Source organism: Ailuropoda melanoleuca, chromosome 3, assembly GCF_002007445.2.
Source record: "Ailuropoda melanoleuca isolate Jingjing chromosome 3, ASM200744v2, whole genome shotgun sequence".
In the NCBI taxonomy this organism is placed as follows: Eukaryota; Metazoa; Chordata; class Mammalia; order Carnivora; family Ursidae; genus Ailuropoda; species Ailuropoda melanoleuca.
Window position 1 is genome coordinate 74,058,162 of NC_048220.1, and position 25,063 is coordinate 74,083,224.

At 41.3% G+C, this 25,063-nt stretch overlaps 1 protein-coding gene across 5 annotated transcripts in view; it reads left to right on the forward strand.

Annotated features, from left to right (window-relative positions):
- The first annotated feature begins 19,463 nt into the window (after positions 1 to 19,463).
- MACIR (macrophage immunometabolism regulator) overlaps positions 19,464 to 25,063 on the forward strand; it is a 145,568-nt gene continuing 139,968 nt past the window's right edge. For 2 of the 5 annotated variants that reach the window (XM_034656593.1, XM_034656595.1), the window contains exon 1: positions 19,472 to 19,657. The gene's annotated coding sequence lies outside the window, so the exon portion shown is untranslated. Of the gene's footprint in view, positions 19,658 to 24,069; positions 24,142 to 25,063 lie in introns of all 5 variants that reach the window. The other 3 variants (XM_034656594.1, XR_004624173.1, XR_004624174.1) reach the window with 3 other exon arrangements.

Genomic DNA, 25,063 nt, shown 5'->3' on the forward strand with positions numbered 1-25,063 from the left:
CAAAGACAACTACTTTGATGTATTGACTTCGATTCGTTTTTTTCTGTGCTGAATGTGTATGTGTGTGTTGAAAATAATTATGGTCATTCTGAATACATTTTGAATCTTACACATTTTATTTAACATTATGTTGTGAACATGTTTGCATTTCTCAAAAAATCTAAAATCTTTAACTAGGGTGTTTGTTTTGTCTGTCATGTTGCTTTAAGTTTTTATTTTTATCTTTTGGTGCCATGTCCTGTGATGTCTTTCAGTATAAGGAATATAGTTCTTTCGCTTTTGTCTCCTGCAGTGATTTGTGCGGTTTTCACTTCTTGCTTGTCCTTGCGTTAAACAAACAGATCTCTAGTTATGCAAGTCAGGATTGAAACTGAGCGTTTTGACTTAGCCCACTTCAGTGGGTGGGAAGCTCTCTCTGTGTCTATTGCTTCATACCTGTCCTCCTCACTTCTTGATCTTGGCTTGCGTCATTTAGAGTTTAAACTACTATTTAATATTTAATATATTAAAATTAATTTATATTAATTAATATTATATTGTGTATATTTATATTTTAAGTATTTAATGTATTTTTATATTTGAAGATATCTTTAAAGATGATTTGTTAACATTTATAATTCTTGTGACCATATTTATAATGACTTTTACTTTTTTATTCAGAAATAATTTCAGACTTTCAAACTATTGTAAAAACAAAAAGATGTAGAAATATTTTTGTAAGTACAAACACTCTTACACAAGGTTTGAAAAAGATCTCAGTATGTACTTGAGCAGAGAAATGTAAAGATGGAAAAAAGCACACAAAAATTTTAAAAAAATTACTAGTCATTAAGGAAGAGTAAATTAAACCTACAATGAGATACAACTACACCCTTGTTAGAATGAGGAAAATTAAGAACACCGATTGTACAACGTGTTGGCAAGGAAGCAGAGCCATCAGAGCCCTCATCCACCGCTGGTGAGAATGTAAAATGGTATGACCACTTTGGAAAAGAGTTTGACAACTGCGTTAAAAATTACACATCTATATATCATACGACCCAGTCGTTCCACTCCTATATATCCACCCACAATAAAAGAAAGCCTATGCACACAAATTCTTGAACCTGAATGTTCATAGCAGCTTCATTTGTAATGTCTACAAAACAGGCAAATGGGTAAACAATTGTGATATATCCATACCATGGAATACTATTCAGCATGAAAATAGAGCAAACTGTAGATACATGCAGCAACGGGAGTGAGTCTCCATAGAACTGTGATGAGTGGGGCGCCTGGGTGGCACAGCGGTTAGGCGTCTGCCTTCGGCTCAGGGCGTGATCCCAGCGTTATGGGATCGAGCCCCACATCAGGCTCCTCCGCTAGGAGCCTGCTTCCTCTCCCACTCCCCCTGCTTGTGTTCCCTCTCTCGCTGGCTGTCTCTATCTCTGTCAAATAAAAATTTTTAAAAAAAAAAAAAAAAAAAAAGAACTGTGATGAGTGGAAGAAGCCAGGCAAACAAAAGGATCCACACTGTATCATTCCATGTGCATAAAATGTTAAAATATGAAAACAAATCTAATGCCAGAACAGATCGCTGGCTGCCTGGGTGGGGGCGGGGTGGCGATGCAAAGCACTGTGGAAGGAAGGATGACGAAGGCTCGAGGCAGCCCTGGACTGATGGATACCGTCATTATCCTGATTGTTGCAATGGCTTCGCAAGTGTGTGCGTATATCTGTACCTATCAAATTGTACTTTTTAAAGAAGTGCGGTTTGTTTTATTTTAATTACACTCCAATAAACCTGTAAAAATCCATAATAGACACAAAGTATTTTTTGTATATCGGGTACTGTTTTCTGGCTCTTTGAAAAGATTTAAAAGGTATATAAAAGCAATTAACACTCTAGTAGGCAGTTACAGGAGAGACTCAATATAATTTAGTTGAAAATAAATCTGTTTAATATATAATCTTTTCTATGAAAATGTTTGGTATAGAGTAAAAAGTTCACCTCTGTTTCATGTAGAATCATAGTTTCCTTTTGATATATTTTTGGACTGAACAACAAGAAACAGGTTTTCTTGGCCGATGGAACCCAATAACAAAGCAGCAAGAACAAGAGCCATCATCTGCCTCGCTCTGTCTCTAGATACGTAGGTGTAATATGCACATGTGTCTACATATATTCATACATAGTACACACTGAGAAATGTACAAACTTCATCCAAGAGGATATGATAGATTTTTAGAAATCTATTCATTGGTACCTGAATTCAGAGATTTCAAAGTTTTATTAACAAGCTGCCTTAAGCACTGTTGTGTTCAATAGATATTTTTTAAAAATGAATCAATGAACAACTCTGTTTTTTGAATTACTTACATATTCATGTGAAAGTTTAAATGAAAATAACTTTCAATATTTTATTTATTTTTTGAGAGAGAGAGAGGGAGCATGTGAGTGAGGAGGGGCAGAGGGAGAGGGAGAGAGAGGATCTCAAGCAGGCTCCACGTCCAGTGCAGAGCCTGGCGCAGGGCTGGATCTCACGACCTGACATCCTGACTTGAGCAAAAATCAAGAGTCTGAGGCCTAACCAACTGAGCCAGCCAGGCAACCCAACTTTCACTATTTTTTTTAAAAGATTTTACTTATTTGAGAGAGGGAGAGAGAGAGCACAAGCAGGGGGAGCAGCAGGGGGAGAGGGAGAAGCGGACTCCCCGCTGAGCAGAGAGTCTGAGCCGGACTCTGAAACGGATCTTGGGATCATGACCTGAACCGAAGGCAGATGCTTAACTGACTGAGCCACCCAGGCGCCCCCCAACTTTCAATATTTTAAAAATTAGTTAGTTTTGGTCCTCTAGCCCAGAAATTGCTACTATTTATGAAAAACACTACTCTTAAATAGTTTCTAATTGAAGATACTAAAAAAAAATAAACTGTTTCCAAAAATGTTTTGACATTGAAGTTAGTATGATTTGTGTAACACTGACTAGAGACAACTAAAAATGAAGATAATCATTCGATGGTTTAAAGTTGGAAATGCAAAAATAATACTTTGTTTTCTTGTTTACTTTTTTATCATTTGAATATCCTCATGCTGTTATTACTTACAAACTCTGGTTTATCAAAGGCCAGAGCTCTTTATAGAGCTAGTACTGTTTTTTAATAATAAAGTTAAGGTGTTAAGGTAAACAAAAAGGTAGAGAGGGGAGTAATATGAGGAAAAGGAGGTAGAATACTGAAGTTTTCTACTATTAAGTATAAAGATTACTAAATACGCATACCAAATATGGAATTTCTAAAAACACCATTTAGCCTTGAGCTGATATTTAATTAGCTCATCAATAATTCAATATTTATTAAACTTCTATAGTTAAGGAACTATGAGAAACACCATGATAGATGTTACTTAAAGCTTCAAGAAAAATAATGCATAAAAAAAGTAGCATATGGCTGGGAACTGAACCTTGGGAAACATCTTTATTAGGGATATGGAAGAAGTAAACCCACTGGAAAAACAGAAAAAGAGAATAAAAAAAGCTAAGAGGCGAATCTGTGCAGCGTGTCATCTTGGAAATGAAACTTGTATCATAAATACAGTGACACAGCACTGAGAACATGTGGTAGACATTTCCAGAGCTCATCAATATCCAATCTCCTCTCCTTTCGGGGCATATGGACAACAACACATTCCAGCCCCCCTGCAGGCAGACCTGGCAATGTGACTAGTTCTAGCCAATGAGCTTTCAGCGGCAGTGGCTGGCGTCAGCTCTGCCGAGGCACAGAAGATCCGATTTAAGATGTCTCTTCCCTCTCTTCTCCCACCATATGTTGGCTCAGTGGAACGTCCATCAGCCTGTGTCCTTGAATGACTACACGAAGCAGAGCATTTTTATGGTGATACATAACATGCAAGAGAAACATTAACTTGTGGGGTGTTAAAGAACTGAGATTCAAGGGTTGATTGTTTTTTTAAGCGTACAGCTAGCTGTCTTGACTACTAAGGAAAGCCAGAAGTTAGCACTGCTATGTATCCATGCAGCCAAGGTAATGTCTGCCAGCCAGATTTGGGTGGGCCTGTGGTGGTTTACAAATAGGCACGATGTTATCTTAAAGGATTTTCTCTTTCTGGATCAGAAAAACAACATAATCATGTGTCTCAGATGGAAGAGATAAAACAAACATGGCCACTTTTTTTGGTAGTAATGTATAGATTTGCCATTTCCAATCTCACATCCGTAATATAGTTTATCATGGAATCCCAGTTACATGCCTGAAAGTGCCGCGTTGCGTTATCCGCACATTGCAATCAAGCATCTTACCACTGTGGGCCTGTACAAAATGTGAACAGTTTTTATGAAGCACTGGATGACTACAAAGCATTTTATATGGAGTTTGAGTAAAGTAAGTTTTAATCACCCCTTCCTGTCAAGACATTGTGCCATGAAGCACCACGAGGTCACTCCCCCAAGATCAATGCCAGTGGAAGTAGAAACTCCAGGATAGACGTGAAGCTGTCAGAAATTCCTGGGCAGACTGAGGGCTGTTTTGAACTGTTGTGTGAGGACATGATGGTCCAAGTCTAGGACATTCTCTACCTTGCGTCAGGGCCATCAGTGGTGCCAGGATGCACACTGATGCAGGTGGAGTCAGGTGTGAAATCTTGGCAGTCCAAATATTGGTTAGGAGTTTCCAAAAAAGCAGGTGGGGATTGATGGTTCTTGCATGGTCACTTTTCTTCTGCCTCCTCGCGCAAACCTGCAGGACCGGTGACACAAACTAAGATGTTTCTCTGGTGCTCACAGCAGTCCACCTCTAGGCTCATACCTCTCTCCTGCCCTGCAAACAATCCAAGGGCATCAGGTCAGAGCTAGACTGGAGTTTGACCCTTGGCCTTCCCCCGTGTATGTTGCTTGATAGAGCAATGAGTACTCCAACAGGAATATCAACTAATAGGTTAAAATGAGGGGGTATCTGAGGAGCACAATTTGTTTGTTTCTTTGTCTGTTTTTTAAGAAAACAGCAACCTGGATTACATAGTCCATCAAAAGAGTAAGTTTTACAAGTGATGGGACAAGGATTCAAAATAGACATTGTAAATACACTCAAATAGATTAGGACCGATATTACCGACATGATACCATAATAAGAGAATGTAAAAAGAAACAGGTGGGAATATTAGGTGTAAAAAAGGATGAGAGTTGAAATAAAGAGCCCAATAGATGGGATAAAAAGTAGAGTTGGTACAGCTGCAGAATTAATGAACACCTTGGAAATTTGATAGAGGGATTTCCCCAGAGAAAACAGGTAAAAATGACACAGAAAATATAAAAGAAAAGTTAAGCAATATGGAGGCGATAAGCAGAAAGGCTAATATCTGGATATTAGGAGTCCCAGAAACAGAGAGGAGTTAATATGTGAAGAAACAGTGGAGAGCAATAACCCAGACTGAAAGATGAATGCTTTCAGTGAAAAAAACTATAGCGTGGCAAACATGAGAAATAAAGAAAAAGTCACATGTAGGCATATTCTATGAAATTTAAGAGTATCAAGACAAAAGAGTTTAGTAAATTTCAGGAAAAGCAAGTGAGATACCTCTAAACACTGAAGCTATTCATTTGTGTTGGTTCTGCTTATCCCTGTATGCACTGTTCATAAGAAACTGCTACATTTCTAAGCTATCAACTTGTCTGCAGTTGAAACAAAATAGCACCTGTTTGCCAAGGCTGATTGTAAAGATAATCCAACCTGGTTTGAGGATATGACTAATTAGTAAAAGAACAAAACAACTTATTCCCACCATGGCCGGGAAAAAAATATTTTTTCCTTTAGGGGCATAAAATTATAATAATAAAACTAATATATAATATATAAAACTAATATATAATAAACTAATATATAATAAAACTAATCTTACCTGTTTATCATCATTATCATATTGCAAAGTAATCTGGCTTAGATAGAAATAGTTCATGTAAATGATTGTAAGTAATATTAATATAACCAATCAAAAGTTTGTTTTCTCCTCATTTTTTTAGTCCTCCAGTTAAAAATTAGTAAGTTTTAATAAGAATTATCACCATCATCATCATCGTTGCTGTCATCAATTTATCATCACCACTCTCATGTGTATTAGTAATTTTACCCTCTCCCCCATATATATAAAACGGCAGTCTTGGTTCTGATTGTCATAAGTATTAGGATTTCCTTGCCACCAACCCCCTTATATCATGGCTTAAAACATAAAATGCCCAGTTTTTTGCTTGTTTTTTGCTGGATCATTTGCAAAATGCCCCTTCCTTCCTTGCTCCCCTCAATATTTATTGAGTACTCACTATGTACTAGCACTGAATGTTGGTGATAAAAGAGAAAAAAAAATCTTTGATCCCTGACTTATACTGTCCATAAGACCTCAAGACTGGTGAGCAGTTGCTCCCTGCAAATACAGTTCTGTGTTGAATATCCTGGGGACTAGGGGATTGGAGGAATAGAATCTGGACCATGAAGATATTGAAGATATTGATTGTATGTCCCCAGTACGCTCCCAGGATATCGGAATGAAGAAAATTCTCATCCAGGATTTGTAGCAATGGAAAGGCAAGAACAAAAAACTGTGACTACAGAAGTATGATTAAGTTAAGCTAGTCTTAGGGGGGGGAAAGGGTGACCAGCAACTCTTCCAGGAATGTAGGAATGTCCTCTCTCTCTCTGTCTCTCAACCCTCCCTCCCTTCCTCCTTCTTTCTGTCTCTCTCTCTCCCTCACACACGCACATGCCCCAGGTTTGATTTAAGGACCGAACTTAAGCATGCACAGTGTGATTTTAAAAGCCAATTCTTTCTTTCTGACTCTGATGACTTAGCACAGAAAAACAAAAGCTTTCTTTTGCCTGGTAACTATGCTAGAGTTAATAACGTAGCATCCTTGAGATGGCTTTGTTACTGAGGAGCACAGAAACCAAAGAGCAGATTTATGATTTCTGGCTGATGAGTCAATAAAAATTGACCTAAGTTTCAAAAATAATCAATAAAGTGATAATGCAGAAGTCACAAAGCCTTATAAGGAAGTCATAGTCACCCTATTGCTTGCTTATGGTACTTAATATAATAACATGTTGGTTTGACTCACCAAATTGTGGTGGGTGGAGATACCACTTCCTCAAAAAACCAGAAGCTGTCAGATGTTTAAAAAGAGGTTAACACAGAGAGGCTTTCTCTGTAGGACAGCCCTGGGGGGCTTTTCCAGGTAAATACTTAGATGTTCAAAGGACAGAAGGGGTAGCTTGGAGAAGTGGAAATCTAGGCTTGCGAACCATTTAGAGCTCCTGTCTTCAGGTTGCCCAGGAAAGAGATGTCCAAATGGACCCAGAAAAGACCTGGACCATCTGACCCATAGCTCTGACAGTGTATGCAGTTCTTACTCCAATTCTAAATAAGTGGGCTTCTAGTATCAAATTGCTTTCTCTACCAGGAAGAAATATTTCCCTTGAGCATGATTAAATGGACTTCCTGCTCCAAACTTGTCTTATAGGACTTTGGGCAGCGAATTTTTCCAGGAAACGGAGAATTTGATCTTTACAGTTGGAGATCATCACCTGTGGCCTAGGATGAGAGAAAAGAAACTACACAATGCTTTTTGAATATCAGCTTATCCTTCACAGATACATACTTCTCGGCACTTCAAAACCTTTGTCGTGTGCAACAGAAGGTGAGTCCAGTCTCATAATAAGACTATCTTTTTTTGTAAATGAACATAGAGAAGCAGAGATTAGTGACCAATGAGATCTATGCCATTCTGTCCCTGTGAGTCTTCTATTCATAAATTCTGCTGAATTCTTAGGTAGGATGATAACTTCAATATAAAAATCTCTTAGAATTCCAAGAAGTCCAAGAAATGATAATCACCTGTGCAGTGCACAGGAATGTCTGTGTGATATTACAGAAACAAGGCTATGAAAGTTCTGTGATTTGACTGTCCTTTTGGCTACATTAGAGTTTGAACAAAGAACTTACTGTATGCAAATCGTACATCAACAAGGGCAGAATACTTGGAAACGTGAAGGTTAAAGTTACATGTTATTGTGGGGACTTCAAAAGGGCAACTGGAAACTTACGGGAAAAGAGGTATCTTAAATATTCTCTACCTACAAAGTTTCAGAAACACATCTGACACATGTGGCTATTGAAACAATATGGAAACACAGAAACATCAAGGGAATGTCACTTGGAGAGTCACAAATTTGAGTTGATGTGCACTAGGTTAACGCCTTCTGGAACCGCGGCTCTGTCTGTGCTGGCCTCGACGAACATGGACGCCCACGCGGATACAGTGTAATGCTGGTGTTAACCTACTGATTTAATAGGAACTAGCCTCTTAAAATGGGCTCAGATTGATTTGTTGTCTTATTTCGTTAGATGACTACACAGGTGATGATTGACACTGGAAGTTTGTTCTAATGAAAGAAAGCACCCAAGATAAGGGAAGAGGCTTAGGTGGGAACTGGGGCTCCTCGTGTGAAGGGTGGTCTCCGTGTTGTGAGAAGGGCTACGTTGTGTCCACTGAGTGTGATCTACGTGGCCACCTCTTCCCATCTCGCCAACTCTTACTCTCTCTTTGTGAGATTTGCAAAGGAGAATGTTCATTTCATACCCACCCCTGAAGCCTCAGCTTGGCAACTGCTCCTCCCCAGCGCGTCCTCTCCACTGGAGGCTGCTACCAGCTGGAGCTCCCTACTTTCCCCCCACGCTAGGGTGCTGCCTGGACCCCATGTTCCTGCGGTTGGAAATTCCACACTTCGTTTGCTTACTATGTAGTCTAATTCCCCCAAAGCGCTAGCAGTCAAGGCTGCATGGGTGAGACAGTTTTCTCTGAAGAATGAGGAATAATTAAAGAACATTAATTGCAACCAAAGATAAGAACCTTTAATGTTATACCCCAGATATATCTGTTTCTCTAATCCAAGAGAGAAAAAAAGAGGCAAGTTCAGCCCCCCAGAAGGGGTCACTTCAGAGCACACACTATTTCTGTCTTGTTCTTCTGCCTTCTTTTTCCTTGCGGCCAATGTTCTCCCTCCTCTTTTTAGGAAAATCCTACTGCCTGCCCCACAGGGATTTACCTCGCCCTTGTTTCCATCCCCCCCTCCAAGGAGTATAATCCAGAAAATGAAATCATCTTCAACCATATTTTCAATGACATATTCAATCTGGAACAACATGAAGGAAAGTCCAGGTGGGCTTGGCACTCAAAAGGTGGAGCGTCCTACGGTTTAAGATTAAGCTCTGCCTATTCATCCTTCCTACTGGCAACTAATGAATAACACATAGGGAGAAAAAGAAAGACACAGAGACAGAGAGAGAGACAAAGAGAAGGCACTAAACAGTAAGTGTCAGTGCAGAGGGGTTAAAATTCGTATTAAGGAATAGAAACATTTTCCTAACTGTAATAGAATATGGGAGGGTGATGTGTAAGAGAATCTATCTTTATCTCCTACCTTCCTTGTTAATTGGGTTAATTTCTCGAGGTCAAGCAAACTCCCCAAAGTCCCATCCACCTGTAAAGATCTCTTTGGTGGTTGGTTTCTGTTGCTGTGTTTAACCTGCGGCCAGGCAGCCTCCGGTGAGCTCAGAGGATTCATCTCACCAGCCCAGGGGCACAGGGCCCACAAGGGCGCTACAGTGACAACACGCCCTCAGGGCCCATGCCAACAGCAAGGGACAAGGGCAGGACTTTGGCACTTTATGACTGTCCTCGCCACTCCTGAAGGGTTTCATCCAAAGGAAATGCCGGTTACTGAGTTATAGGGTTTTGCCTCTTCAGCTTGAGAAACTGGCAGGACTGAGTGTCCCAGGACCCGCCTGTCACTCTGAGGAGCTCCCCTGGCCATCAGCCTTTGGAACCTCCCAGATGCAGGAAACAGACACGCCACGCTCCCTGCCGCGGCGGCTGCCACAAACCGGGTCCAGACTGCCTAACCGAGACACCTGCGGAGGGAAACTCGGTTCTCCTCCACCAGCCAAGCCGCTGGTTTCTACATCCAGTGAACTGCAACGCAGAAAACTGCGGCCTGACGGCAGGTGCTTGTATCCAACACAACCTCCTCTCAGACCGTCCCCTACTGTTGTTCTGAAGTTCAAGCTCATCCCTTCTTCAGTAAGTGGGCTTTAACCGCGAAGGGAACTTTAGAGAGAAACTCCTGATTTGGAGCCCCTTCCGCGGGCCGAAGCGACGGCCGCCCCTAGCGCCGCGGCCTCACCACCGCTCCTGGGGAGCCGGCAGCCCCCCGGAAAGGGCTCCACGGAGCACTGCTTGGAGAGTCAGGCGGCGGCCTGCGCCCCGGTTTGTCCGGCTCCGAAGCCCACTGGCGCTGCTTGAACTACGCGCGGCCTCTCTTCGGGGATAAGCCCGATGGACAGCTTTTTACACAATAACCATGTGCCCGAAAAATGTAAATTAATCTCTGTAAATGGAATTCTATTTCAAATGTGTGGGGAGGCACTTTATTTTAAAGCTTTATTGCCTCACTTGTGAAACGATTAGAAGGAGGTGGTTTTAGCTACTGGTTCTGGTGTTGTTTCCAACTTGAACACGTGAGGATGTTAAAGCACACGCCGAGTCCCGAACGAGGTCAGTGTCGGTCACGGACCCTTCTCCCGGGAGCGTGTCAGACCCTCGGAAATCCTACATCATAAGGGAGGACAAGAGCGTCATCAACCAATACGAGCTGGTTAGGTGGTTGCATGCAGAAGACAGAGAGAGAGCTCCGCCTCATTTTTCAGGGCTCCCTCAAGCACCGGGAGAGAGAGATTTCATTTAGACTTTTAGAAATTGAGACAGAAAACCCAGGAGGGAACAGTAGAAAAATCTGGATGTGTTTTAAACCTAAATAAACCCTAGATTGAGAAAACACTGTAAAATCTCATTCAAGCTATCACGTAAGTTGTATTATGTATTTGGTCAGACGTGTTTCTTTTCAAGCTTTGTAATGCATTGAAAAAACATATAGTTGACCCTTGAAGAACACCCCGCCACCTTGCTGTGGAAAATCTGTGTATACCTTTCAATCCCTCAAAATGTACCTACTGATAGCCGCCTGCTAACCAGAGGCCTAACCAAAACATAAACTGTCAATTAACACATATTTTGTGTATGTATTATACACTGTATTCTTACAATAAAGTCAGCTAGAGAAGAGAGAATGTTAAGAAAATCACAAGAAAGAGAAAACACACTTACAGTACTGTACTGTATTTTTTAAAAAATCCTAGGGACACGTGGGTGGCTCAGTCAGTTAAAGGTCTGCCTTCAGCTCAGGTCATGATCCCAAGGTCCTGGGATCAAGTCCCAAATCAGGCTCCTTGCTCAGTGGGGAGCCTGCTTCTCCCTCTCTCTGCCTTTCTCTCTCTCTCTTATTCTCTTTGACAAATAAAATCTTTAAGGGTAAATAAATAAAAATAAAAATAAAAATAAAGCCAAGTATGCATGGGCTGGCGCAGTTCAAACCTGTGTTGTTCAAGGGTCCGTTATTGTTCAAACCCAATTGTTCAAGGGTCAGCTGTTATTTTTCAACACCAAAGGAAAAATCAACCTAAAACTTCATTCTGGGTTTGAAAGCAGTGAAGTCTTAAAGTTATTATCCAGCTCTTGCCCTGGTGCTGATGTGGAATCTGAGGAAGTGGTCAGTAATTTCATAGTCAACACACTGTAGTAACTACAATAGTAACAAAGAACAACACAGATTTTCCCATAAACTTCTTTTTTTTTCTGGAAAAGAATGAACATATTAAAGTGGATTTTCATAATTTAAAAAAGAAGGATTTTGGCTAAGCGTTTAGGAAGAACAAGAAGTTGTAATACTGCGCTAGGCTACTGATTGGAAGGGTAAAAAAAGCCACTTCCCGTAGTTTCTGAATAGAAAATTAACAGATTGATCAAAACTGTTAACAATTGGAAACCATCAGGCTTTGATTGGTTGAGGAATTTCAAAACAGATACGTGAAAATCAATTTTTTAAATAGGCATTAATTTCGCATCACTCAAAACTCAAAATATACAAAAGAATGTATACTAAAAGGATTACCTCCCACTCTGTTCCCCAGCCACATCTTTTCCTCCTTGGGGGCAATTCATGTTTTCCACTTCTTGGCTATGCTTCTAGAGATATGTTGTCAACATGCACACGTGCTGCTTTTAAACTCCTTCAATATTTTAAAGCTTGTTATTTTGAGTTATTTTGCAGTTACAGGAAATAGTACAGAAAGATCCCATAAACACTTTACCCAGATTCCCTCTTGGTAACTTACAGTAGAGTGCTACAGAGTACTTACTCAACCGTGGTGCACTCTCTCAGCCTTAACCCCTGGCAACCACTGTCTGTTCTCCAATTCTATAAGTTTGTCATTTCAAGAATGTTCTGTAAGTGAAATCATACAATTTGTAGCCTTTTGAGATTGCTTTTTTCTCTCTGTATAATTCTCTGCAGATTGCTGCGCGTATCTGTAGTTTGTTCCTTTTTATTGCTGAGCAGTACTCCGTGGTATGGATGCATCACGGTTTAACCATTCACACACTGAAGAACATCTACATTGTTTCCTGTTTCCGATTCTAATGAATAATGCGGAGCACTATTATTATGAGAGCCCAAAACATTCATGTACAGGTTGTGGGTGAATGTAGGTTTGCGTTTCTCTGGAAAAAGTGCTCAGGAACATAATTATTGGGTCATATGTCACTGCATGTTCAATTTTTTTCCAGAGTGTTTTTCCAAATTGTTTTCCAGAAATGGCTATGCCATGTTCTATTCTTTTTTTTTTTTTTTTAAAGATTTTATTGGTTTATTTGAGAGAGAGTGAGAGAGCGAGACGGTAAGAAGGAGAGCATGAGCAGGGGAGAGGGGCAGAGGGAGAGGGAGAAACAGACTACTTGCTGAACGGGGAGCCCAACATGGGGTTTTATTCCAGGATCCTGAGATCATGACCTGAGCCAAAAGCAGATGCTTAACTGACTGAGCCACCCAGGCATCCTACCATGTTCCATTCTTACTAGCAATGTGAGTGATTTACTTTCTCTACATGCTCACCAGCATTTGGTGTTGTCATTATTTTTTATTTTAGCCATTATGATAGTTGTATAAGTAATATCTCACTTTGTTTTTACTTTGCATTTCCTTAATGGCTAGTAATCTTGAACACCTTTCCATGTGCTGATTTACCATCTATATATCTTCTTTGGTGAAATATCTCCTTGTATCTTTTGCTATTTTATAATTGGATTCTTTGATTTTTTTTTCACTGTCGAGTTTTAAGACATTTATAATACATTCTAGGTTCCAGTTCTTCATTAGGTATATGGTCTGCAAATATTTTCTTCCACTCTTTAGCTTGTCTTTTGATCCTCTTAACAGGGTTTTTGGCAAAGCAAATGTTTTTAATTTTAATGAAGTCCACTTAATCAGTTTTTCATTTTGTGCATCATGCTTTTCATGTTGCAGCTGAGAAGTTTACCTTTTCCTAAATGTTTATGGTTTTTATAGTTTTATGTTTTACATTTACATTCATGATTCACTTTTAGTTAATTTTTGTATAGAGTATGAGCCAGGTTGAACTTCAATTTTTTTCCCTAAAGGTGTCCAGTTGCTTGGAGCAATATTTGTTATAATGGCTACCTTCCCTCTGTTGAATTGCTTTTGCTTCTGTGTCAAAAATCCGTTTGTCATATTTCTGTGAGTCTATTTCTGGGTTCTTTATTCTATTCCACTGGTCTCATTTAAAATAGTTATATAATGAGTCTTGCAAAGGGGTAGACGGATTCCTCCTGTCTTACTCTTCTTTTTTTGAGAGAGAGAGAGAGAGAAAGCACAAGCATGAGTGGGGGGGAGGGGCAGAGGAAGAGGGAGGGAGAGAATCCCAAGCAGGTTCCACACCCAGTGCAGAGCCCGATGTAGGGCTCAATCTCACAACCCTGAGATCATGACCTGAGCCAAAATCAAGAGTCGGACGCTTAACTGACTGAGCCACCCAGGTACCCCTACTCTACTTTTTTAAGATTTTTTTTTTTAAGCTGCTCTGGGACTGTGCCTTTCCATATAAATTATAGAATAAATTCATCTGTGTCTACATAAAAAACCTTGCTGGGATTTTGATAGGGATTGCATTAAACCAGTTGATCAATTTGGGGAGAACTAACATCTTCACTAGGTTGAATCTTCCATCCACGAACACAGTACTTCTCTCCATTTATTTAGATCTTTGATTTCTTTCATCAGCATTTTGTAGTCCTATATTTCATTGGTTAGATTTAAACCTAAGTATTTCTCTTTTTTTCAGTGATTGTAAATGATACTGTATTTTTAGTTTTAGCGTCCATATATTCATTACAGGTACACAGAAATACAGTAGATTTTTTAATGTACATCTTGTATCTTGAGGCCTTGCTGAACTCACTAAATAATCCTAGGAACTTGTTTGCTTGTTCTTGTTTGTAGATGGCTTGGGATTTTCTTTTCTTTCTTTTTTTTTTTTTTTTTTTTTTTTTTTTTTGGTAAAGATTTTATTTATTTATTTGACAGAGATAGAGACAGCCAGCGAGAGAGGGAACACAAGCAGGGGGAGTGGGAGAGGAAGAAGCAGGCTCCCAGCGGAGGAGCCTAATGTGGGGCTCGATCCCACACGCGGGGATCACGCCCTGAGCCAAAGGCAGACGCCCAACGACTGCGCCACCCAGGCGCCCCTGGGATTTTCTATAGAAAATCAGATCATCTGTAAATAGGGGTAGTTTTATTTCTTCCATTCAAGTCTGTTTGTCTTTTGTTGCCTTATTGTATTGGCTAGAAATTCCAGTACAACTTGAATATGAGTGGTGAGAATAAACAATTTTGTCTTTTTCCCAGTGCTTAGAGATCATATTAGTTTTCTTCTTGAGTCTATTACTATGTGGATAATATTGATTTTTGAATATCAAACCAGACTTCCATCCCTGGAATAAACTCACTGTCATGGTGTCTATTTCTTTTTATAGATTGCTGATTTTTATTTGCTAATATTTTGTTGAGTTTTTTTACAACTATATTCACAAAGGATATTTGTCTGTAGATTTCTTTTTAAATAGTGTCTTTTTCTGGTTTTGGTATCAGAGTACTATTAGCATCATAAAATGAATTGGGAAGTGTTTACTCCTATTTTCTGGGAGGGACTGCAGAATTGGTATTAATTCTTTAAATGTATGATAGTTTTTCAGGAGTTCTCTAGACCCAAATATTGCTTTTTGGGGGAAGTTTTAAAATTATAAATTAAATTCCTTTAATAGTTACATGGCTGTTTATATTATCTACTTCATATTGGGTGAATTGTGGTAGTTTATATTTTTCAAGGAATTGGTCCATTTCATTTAAGTTGTCAAATTTATGAGTATAGAGTTGTTCGTAGTACGTTCTTATTGTCCTTTTAATGTCTGCAGGGGCTATAGTGACATCTTCTGTCTTGTTCCTGATTTTGATCATTTAGGTTTTCTCTTTTTTTCTTAGCTTTGCTAGAGGTTTGTGAATTTTATTGATCCTTTCAAAGAATCAGCTTTCCATTTCATTCATTTTCTCTATTGTTTTTCTGTTTTCAGTTCCATTGATTTCTGTTCTGATCTTTGTTATTTCTTCTCTTCTGCTTGCTTTAGGTTTATTTTGCTCTTTTTTTTCTCTTTAGATTCTTAAGATAGGAGATTAGATTATTAATCTGAGATTTTCCTCTTTTCTAATGTACACATTTTAGTGCTACAAATCTCCCTTTCCATACTGCTTTACCTGTGTCTCACATGTTCTGAAATGTTGTATTTCCATTTTCATTCAGTTAAATAAATGTATTTTAAAAATTTCTCTCAAGAGTTCCTCTTTGATTCATGGATTATGCAGGTGTTTGTTGTTTTGTTCCAAGTGCTTGGGCGCTTCCTGGTTTTCTTTCTGTTCTTGATTTCTAGTTTGATTTTATTGTAGTTGCAGAAGATGCTCTGCATGATTTAATTGCTTTCAATTTGTTCAGATTTGATTTATGAACCAGGATATTGTCCTTCTTGGTATTTCATGGACATTTGAAAAGGTTGTGCATCCTTCTGCTTATGGGTGGACATAGATGCCAACCACATCCTATTGGTTGATGATGCTCTCAATCCTTGCCGATTTATTGTCTAGTTGTTCTATCAGTTCTTAATAGAGGGATGTTGAAGTCTTCAACTGTAATTGTATGCTTGCCTATTTTTCTGTTCAGTTCCACCAGGTTCTGTTTTACGTAATTTGCAGGTTTCCTACTTGGTGCATTATATGTTAGTCTTTTGGGTATGTTGACCATTTTATCATTTGATAATGCCCCTTTCTGTCAGTTTTCTTTGATCTGAAGTCTACTTTATCTAATATTAATGAAGCCACTTTTACTTTGTTTTCAACAATGTGTGCAAGATGTATCTCTTTTTTCATTCTTAAACTTTCAACCTGTCCGTGTCCATATATTTGATAAAGGACCCTAAATACAAATGACTGATAATGTATGAGGCTTAACAGCACAGTCTGAGACCTTAGAAATATTCCCTGGCTCCAAGTGTGGTGTTAGAGCAGGAGAGAGCTAAAGGGAGGGTTCAAGTGCTTAGGACAGAGCCAGCCCATCTATGGACATGTTGTACACAGCAGCATGTTGCTGTAGGTGGTCGCTCTGGGAAGGGACACTAGAACCTCTGTGGACAGATGGATATAAACCAAAGGACTTCCTCCCACTTCTTGTCATCACCACCTACGCATAGCCTGGCATGGAACCCTTGGAACTTTGACCCTACAAGGGAGTGGGGGAAAAACTTTAAGGAGAACTGAAGCCTTGAAAGTGAAATAAAAAGATGTGTTGATTCAGGGCCTGTTTGCCCTTGTTGCACATTCCATGCCCTTCCCCTGTTTGCCTCTGTGTTGCAGAAGGGCTAACCCCAAAGGGTGTATCCCTGGTTCTCAGAGTGGCTGGGACCTAGATTTGGCTGAATGTCAGGTGCTGGCAGGAGATGAGAGGGCACAAGGAGAGGAACATCTATGGTACATTTGCCCCCTTCCCTTGCCATAAATGACTTCTTTGGCAGTAGCTGTTTCTCTTCTCTGGCTGCAGCTCCCAGGTTGACCCTATCGCCAGGCCCCTGGGCTCCCGTACCTCTGTCTCCTCCCTTTATTTCTCCAGCTAGGGGCCATGCTTGCTAATTTCTCGATTACCTCACCATCCTGCTTAGCTTCTCAGTTCTTCCATTGTCTGTGTTAGCTTTTCCTTGTGCTTAGTTGTCTGTTTGTAAATACTTGAAGTGGTTTCTATTTTCCTGGTTAGTCCCTGATGGAAACAAATGGGTTTACAGGAAAGGCTGCAATGTGGTATTTCTTATACACTTGGCTTTGTAATTTATATCCACCATATTATTATCAAATCTACCTACCTTGTTCTCTCAAGCTGGCTGTTGGCTAAGTGACACTGTTATATCCAGATATAAGCGGTCTCAGACAACCATCATTCTAAAGTGATTTTTCTGGGAAGGGTGGCTTGAGGCAAAGATGTAACTTACACAAGGGATCTTTGAGATGGAGTGTCAGACTCCTCAGATTCAGGCCTTTCAGATCACAAGGTCTTTTTCACATTGTCCCTATTGTTTATAAGCATGGCGTTTTTCTTTATAGATTGAATAGATCTTCACAGAACACAAAAAAGCTCTGGGAAGAGCTTCTGCATTCCCCACCTCCCTCAGCCACAGCCCCTACTGAGACACAACAGATCTGAATTAACGCAGTACCCAGTCAGGGTACTGAGGGGTCACACATAAAGTTATTATCAGTCATTAACTTTCTCATGAACTGGTTTATTAGGTAGGTGTTCTTTGTGATACTCAAAAACTGACTGAAATTTTGACGAGGTGAGGAGTTAAAGGTAGGCTGGAAGCACCACCCAGAGAGCAAGGCAATTTGGAGACAAAGCCCTGTCAAGATGGCTAGCCTGGAGCCTAATAAAGCTAAGGGCAAACCGGCACTTTATTGCTTTTGGCCAAAGAACATTGCCAAACTTTCAGAGCAAAGGGCAAGTACAAGTCATTCTTCTGAAAGGTTATAGGATTTCACACAGGACAGAATGAAAGGAAGTTTCCTAATATAAAACAGACAATATTTTGGAAGTGATTTTACGAGAATGATCATCAGAACAATTCACTACTGTGTTAAACAGATTATAATCTGAAATAATTTTCAATTCACTATTGTGTCGAACAAATTATAATCTGAAATAATTGATGCAAAAAAAAAAATCCATTCATTTATTTACTCAACACACGGTATATTGTGCCAGATTCTATATTTGAGAAGCTACATGCCTATCTATGTTGGAAATAAAATAATTTATATTTTCTAAAATTGTTCTTTAGAGAATATTCTTCAGTGTCCTTCTCCCTCTACCTTGCCATACTTGCTTTAGTGCACATGGAGGTAGCATAACATGTCTTCTAGCGGATTCGTCGACAGGCATCCCTGTTGACACAGCGGTGTTCAGATTTATTTGCTTTTATATTATCAGAGGCATACGTAAATTTGGGAACAAGTTTGAATCAAGATTTATTTAAATGTGCATTAATTTACACCAAGTTTATGCCTTTTATGTTCAGATAAAGTATTTTGTTAAAAAAGAAGAAGAAAACAGTAACAACAAACTCTCCTGGATTGAGACTGGAACGTAAATTATAAGTAACATTTATAAACCATTTTGTGGTTCCACTCTCTGGGTTCAGACTCAGAGCTCAGGCACAAACAGGTGTGTGACCTCGAGGAAGTTAAACTTTCCAAATCTTTAGACTGTGGATCATAATTGGCCACATCCTTACAGAAGTGAGAGGTGTAAATTTGGAAATGCACGTGAAAAGTCTTGGCACACAGTGAAAGCTAAACAAATGTCATATTCTTATCGCCGAGTTTATTGGCTTGTTTGGCAGAGGAAATGCGTATGAATTGAGAATAGAAGAGTCTGATCAAAGAAAAGAATTTCTTACAAGAATGGAAAGACCAAGTCTGAGGATTCCAAAACAGCGAATCCAATCAGAATCTAAATTTGAATTCACCTCACCCCGCAATTTTCAAGATTGACCGTAAAATTTGTAATTTCATGGGCTTCCAGTCTTCTCGACTTCTCAGTGCTGAGTCCTTCAAGCAGAGACTCACAAACGACAAATATCCCCACACCACCTAACTGAGGAAACCTGAGCGTAGCCAGGCCTGCGAGTCGGGGCTCCCCAGGAGGAGTGCCGGTTGGGACTGGGAGGAGGTGTTAGGACTCCTCCTCTCCTCCCTAGTCCGCAACTCCCCCGCCCCCCGCCAACTACTTCAGGCCTCTTAGCGCCTTTCTCTCGCCGGCCCGCCCTTCCTCGGGGTGTCGGAGCTGGGCGCAGGAGGCGGGCCCAGCGCTGACGGGCTGCGCCTCCGCAGCCAGAGGGAGGAGGGCGGGAAGGCGGGCGGGGGAGGAGGAGGAGGCGGGGACTACGCCGGGCGGTAGCTGGCGCCGAACGCGGTGGGAGAGGAGAGGGTACCCGGCTGGCTCGCCCGGCGGCCTCTGCCCGGATCTCGGCGCCGCAGCCCTGCGCCTCTCCCGGCCTTGTCTCCGGCTCCGCGGCCCAGGCACAGCGGAGGTGGCGGAGCCGTGGGCCACCGGTAGGTTGCACGGGGGCGGCGGTTCCGCCTGCAACCTTTTGTGCTGCAGAAAAGGTGGTGGTGATGGGTGGGGGGGTTGGGGGGGTGCCCCAGTCACCGAGCCCCGGTGCCAGCCCCAGGCGCGGCACCGCCCCTTCCTCCCTGCCTCGTGTCGGGGCCGGGCGCGCTGTGTCCGCGCGGTGCTGCGGAACCCCGGACGGGCGGGCCTCCGGGACGGGCGGCGGGTTGGCCCCAGGGGCCCCGGGCCTCGGCAGGCGGGTCCTTGGGCGCCAGAGCAGGAGGCTGGGGTCTGGTGAACTGGGTGGGGCCCTTGCGGGGTGCGGGGAGCCCGCGGCTGCTTGGCACAGGGGTGGGGCCGGAGACGCCGTGAGTGTGCAGCGCGTGTGAGTGTGCGGGGGCGTGCGCTCCCGTGCGCGCGCGGCGTGCGCTCGCCGGGGAGGTGCGGGGACTCGGCGAGCCGGAGCGCCTCTCCCGCGGTGCGGCGGTGCGGAAGTCGGGCGCGTTGGCGCGCACGCTAGTTCCTCCGCCGGCGTGCCCGCACCGTGGGGCAGCCGGCCGCCGAGCCTCATTGAGAAGTAGCTCTTTCCCGGGCCTGCTGCGCTTCTGGCCGCGCGCCCCGGCCGCGCGCTCGGTGCGACTGCCCCGGCCAGATAGCGCCTGGGGGCGAGTCCTGACGGCCTTATCTCGTGGGCCCTCCTCGCCCGAGCTGCAATCCCGGGGGTGAGGCCGCCCTCGAGCCCGGAGCCCGCAGCCAGCGTCCGCTGCGCTTCTGCCGGTGCAGCGGGGGCGGACGGACCGGCAGTGCCCGGGGGCGCGCGTGTAGATTGGGGCCGGGCGCTGGCCAGAAGCGAAAGCGGCAGATTTGTCGTTGGGCATCTCCGCCCTCTCCCCACCTGTCGCGGATGGACTTTGGGGCGGGTGGTAACAGAGGAAAGGGGTTTCCAGGCGGGCGGCAGTCAGACGTTGAGCAGGCGGCCCATTGTGAAGCTGCCAAACTCTCTCTAGTGGTGGAATCTGCAAATCTGCCAGCTAGGCGATGGGAACATGAAGGGAATGATGGCCCCGTCCTTTTCCCCTTGCAGATGTTCCACGTCCTTAGGGTCTTCCTGCTTCTCCGCCCACGTCAGTTTGCACCCGGGTGGGTTAGTGATCTGTGTCGAGCCAAGATGCTGAGAGTGTAGCTTATGGTTGTAGTGCACAGGTAAAACGGGCTGGGAACTTTCCAATCATTTGAGGAAGAATGGAGAGGCAGTAACATTTTATCGCATGCTCGCTACTCCTAGCCGAAAGAACAGTTCTTGCACAACATTTCTGACGTTACTAGAACTCTTTATTTTACATTGTTTTTCTCAGATGAGCCACCCTACAATTTAGAGTTGTTAGTTGCTTTATGTATTTTTTTTTAACCCTGTAGAGGAAGTTACACACTAAGAGAAAGAGAAATGATGTCTTCCCAAAGTTTATTTTCTCAGTGATTTCAAAATATACCGTTGGTTATTACTGCAGAAGCTTTTGGTACTTTATTCAAGACCATGATTTATGCTTACACAATTATGTTTAATGAATGTTTCACAGATTTCAGTGTTTCTATCATGTAGCTGTGTGTGCATTATAAACTTAATAAAATGACCAGGATGAAATATAAGGCTTAATGAGCCCGTAGAACTCTTGATTTGATAAGAACGGTGTATACTACATGCTTCTGTCAACATTTTAGTTAACCACAAGTGAGACTGTTTAATAGTGACTATTCCAGGACATAAGATATATAGGGTATTTATTGACCTTGGGTAATGGTCGGCGAATTTGTTTACTTTGTATAAATTTGTATCCTTTGGAGAGCTCTTGTACACCCTTGAAAGTATTTAGTGTGGGGGGAGTAATAAAACTATATACAGGGTTGAAATTTGCTGTGCCGTTGTGGATTTAACATCCTCTGGGGAAAAAATCAGCTCTTTTCCTCCAGAGAGAACTCTTGATTCCGTCACCAGCCTATCAAAATACGTTCCTGTATTTAAGCTTTCGTGTTGAAGGTTAGCCACTTCCACCGTGCGCACCTGTCCGATTTCGGTTATGCTTTCCTAAGAGGCAAATTTCTTGTAAAGACTGCATGTAGATCTGCAGTTCCAGTTACTGTCTGTCATATTTGTAGTGAAACCAATTTTTTTTTTCCTAAAAGTAGAACGGTGACTTTACATAATAGACAACATTGGTAATCTAGCTTTAATTTCTACCAGCAGAAATAGAGGGGAAAATGAATGCTGCACTTTCAGGGGGTTGCTATTAAAAGAACTGATACTAGGAAGAGAAACACATTTTTTTTTGTCTTACTGAACTGATTATGGGTTGTCTTACCCCCTTCGTGAGGTTAATGGTTTGTTTTTAAGATCCAGGATGGTTTCAGAAAAGTCACACCCTACTTAACTCTTCTTAAAAATTATTGATGATTTAGTTTTTATGAGTTACAAATGGAAAAGTGAGATTGAAGTAATCTCTGCAAGGAGCATGGAGGGTAGGTACAGCTAAGCATTTTGTTTTTATTGTGTATGTTGTATTTTGGCCCTTAAACCATTTTATTTCTGCTCAGTGTTCTGTTACTGGAGACTTGTTTTGGTCCTTATCTTTTTTGTTTTTAGAGTAATGTTTGAGACTAGTGGTGGCAAAATATTTTCATTAGTCTGAATGCAACTTTTAAAAATTGCAATTTTTTTCAAGTGCTTTTTAAAATTATTGATCTCTCCTTAAATAGCTAATCTTAGAAGTAGTGCCTGTTTCCATTTTTTTTCTTTGTGTTTTGGGATCTAGAATTAGAACCCATGACTTCTACTCTACCATTTTTCTTTGCCTAAAATTTATCTTGTTTTCCATAATATACTCTTTAATGATTAGTGGGATTTATTTGCCAAAATTCACAAGGGCTATTTGCTGGCCTTCATATTTATAACCATATGATTTGGAAGTGATAGATTTTAATTTTTTTCTTTTAAAAAACCTTTTTTAAAGTAGGCTCCACAGTGGAGCCCAACACAGGGCTTGAACCCACAACCCTGAGATCAATCCCTGAGCTGAAAATACGAGACAGACCCTTACCGACTGAGCCATCCAGGTGCCCCTAATTTTTTTTTTTATTTTTTTTCTTCCAAACCTATTTAAATTCTAGTTAGATAACATATAGTGTAATATTGGTTTCAGGAGTAGAATTTAGTAATTCATCACTTAAACATAACACCCAGTGCTCAGCATAACCAGTGTCTTCCTCAATACCTATCACCCATTTAGCCCATCCCCCACACCCCTCCCTCTGTCAACCCTCTGTTCTCTGTCCCTTAATTTTTTTCTTTTTGCTATTTTGTTAGTGGATCTGTGCTGAAGTCTGATACTTATGGCTTTTTTGTACATAGGGATTTTGTGTGGGCTTGAACATTTACGTGTGGAGCTTTCTGTATTTGGGGGGAAAATACTCCCTTCTCTGGGTTCCTGGTACCATTCAGTTTTGCTGTTCTACGTAATAGATTTCCATGTATTTCCGGGTCTGTCTCTTTTACCTTCTCGCCTGGTCACTGGCTTCACTTTTGTATTTGCCCCAGTGCCTGTACAATGCTGGGATATAATAAGACTCAAGAATTAATATTGAATGACAGAATGAGTAAATGAAGAATTGAGTGGATACACCCAAAGAAATACTCCTCAGATCTTTATGGGAAGCCACTGTGCAAGCAGAGGGGTCTCTTTTCCTCCCCCCCCCCCAGTGTTTCAGTTCATTGCCTTTTCATTGTTAAATATTACTTTCGAGCAGGATAACAATGTAATTGCCAAACTGGGACACTTTGGAGAGATAAAGGGGGTGCTATAAATAATTATGCCGCATTACGGGCTGTGAACTGAGACATATGGCCACCCTACTTTTGAAGGACATTCTTCTTTATTTACCTGTTTTGATATCTATCACCCCGCCTGAGAAATTTGACATGCTTCCTAGTTAATGTTTGCAAACTTTCCTATTTGCAGAAGCTTCATTTGCAGTCGTATGTTGGGTGTCTTTTGCTTAGTCACTCATGGCTTCCTTATCCGGAGGCCTGCGGGAAGACCTTGGCCGTGTTGACTTTTTCCTATTTTCATTGCTTCCAGGGTAATGTCACGGGGTTTTCTGTTCATTTCAGCTGTTTGTAGCTGGAAGCATTATATATTCTAGCCTCTGCTCTATTTACTTCAGTCTGTTTTTCTGCACAGTGTTTAGTCCATCTTGTAAGCATTTCACATGAGTTCTTTTCTTTCTTCTGTCTTTGAGAGGAGATCTGTTGATATCTTGCCAAGCCTTCCTGGTCAAAACATTGGCCAGAATCAACTGCAAATGTTAGAGATTTATAGATGTTTTTAAAGTATTCTAAAAATGTTATTTCAATCTGTTCTAGATTTGAAAGCAGGGGAATCTTAAAGTGGTGATCTACTCTTGCCCTGGAGCTGAAGTGGAAATTTAGGAAATGGTTGGTACTTTCATAATAAACAAAGTATATTAACTCATCTTCCCTATTATGCCAGTGCCCATGGGCTTTGGAGTCAGACTGGTGACATTCAGATTCTTGTCCTGACTCTCAAATAGTGTATTACTTGGTCGAATACTTTAAAATGGGGATAGTATTTTCCCCATGGAGTAGCTATAAATTGCTTATAACTTTTGGCATAAAGAAGTTGTTCAAAAATATTGGTTTCTTTTTATTAAAAATACAGTTCTTTGGGAATTTTCATATTACAATCTTAATTGTTTCTAGCAGGACATGGGGTAAAGCCCTTACTGTAGTTTTTCTCCCCCTCCCCCCTTTTTAAGCTAGATTCCTTTATAGGCAATCTCTGCAAGAAAATATATTCTTATACGAGTATCTGGTCTCGTTTATTAATTCTTTCTCTTTTTCATCATCTCTATCCTCTTCCTCTTAGCTCCCGTGCACAGATAGCAGGTGGTTACACACAAAACAGTAAGCAGAGTCAGAAATGATGAAAAAATGAGACAGGGAAAGGAACTCCTGCACCTTGGTTTCGCCTGGGTGGCTCCCTTGGACTCTGTGTTTGTATTCTATTTTTGGCTTGGCACTGCCATAATAGGGATAATCAGTTACTACGCTTTGTTTACTGTGAACTTACCGACCATTTCCTAGAGTTCCACCATCAGCTCCTGAGCAAGAGTTGGATAATTACTTTAAGGCTCTCTGTTTTCAAATCCAGAATGAAGTTTTGGGTTGATTTTTCTTTTGCCCTTGAAAAAAATGTGGGAAAATATGTTTTTTTCAATGCATTTCAAAGCTTGAAAAGAAACACGTCTGACCAAATACATAATACCACTTACGTGATAGCTTGAATGAGATTTTACAGTGTTTTCTCAATCTAGGGTTTATTTAGGTTTAAAACACA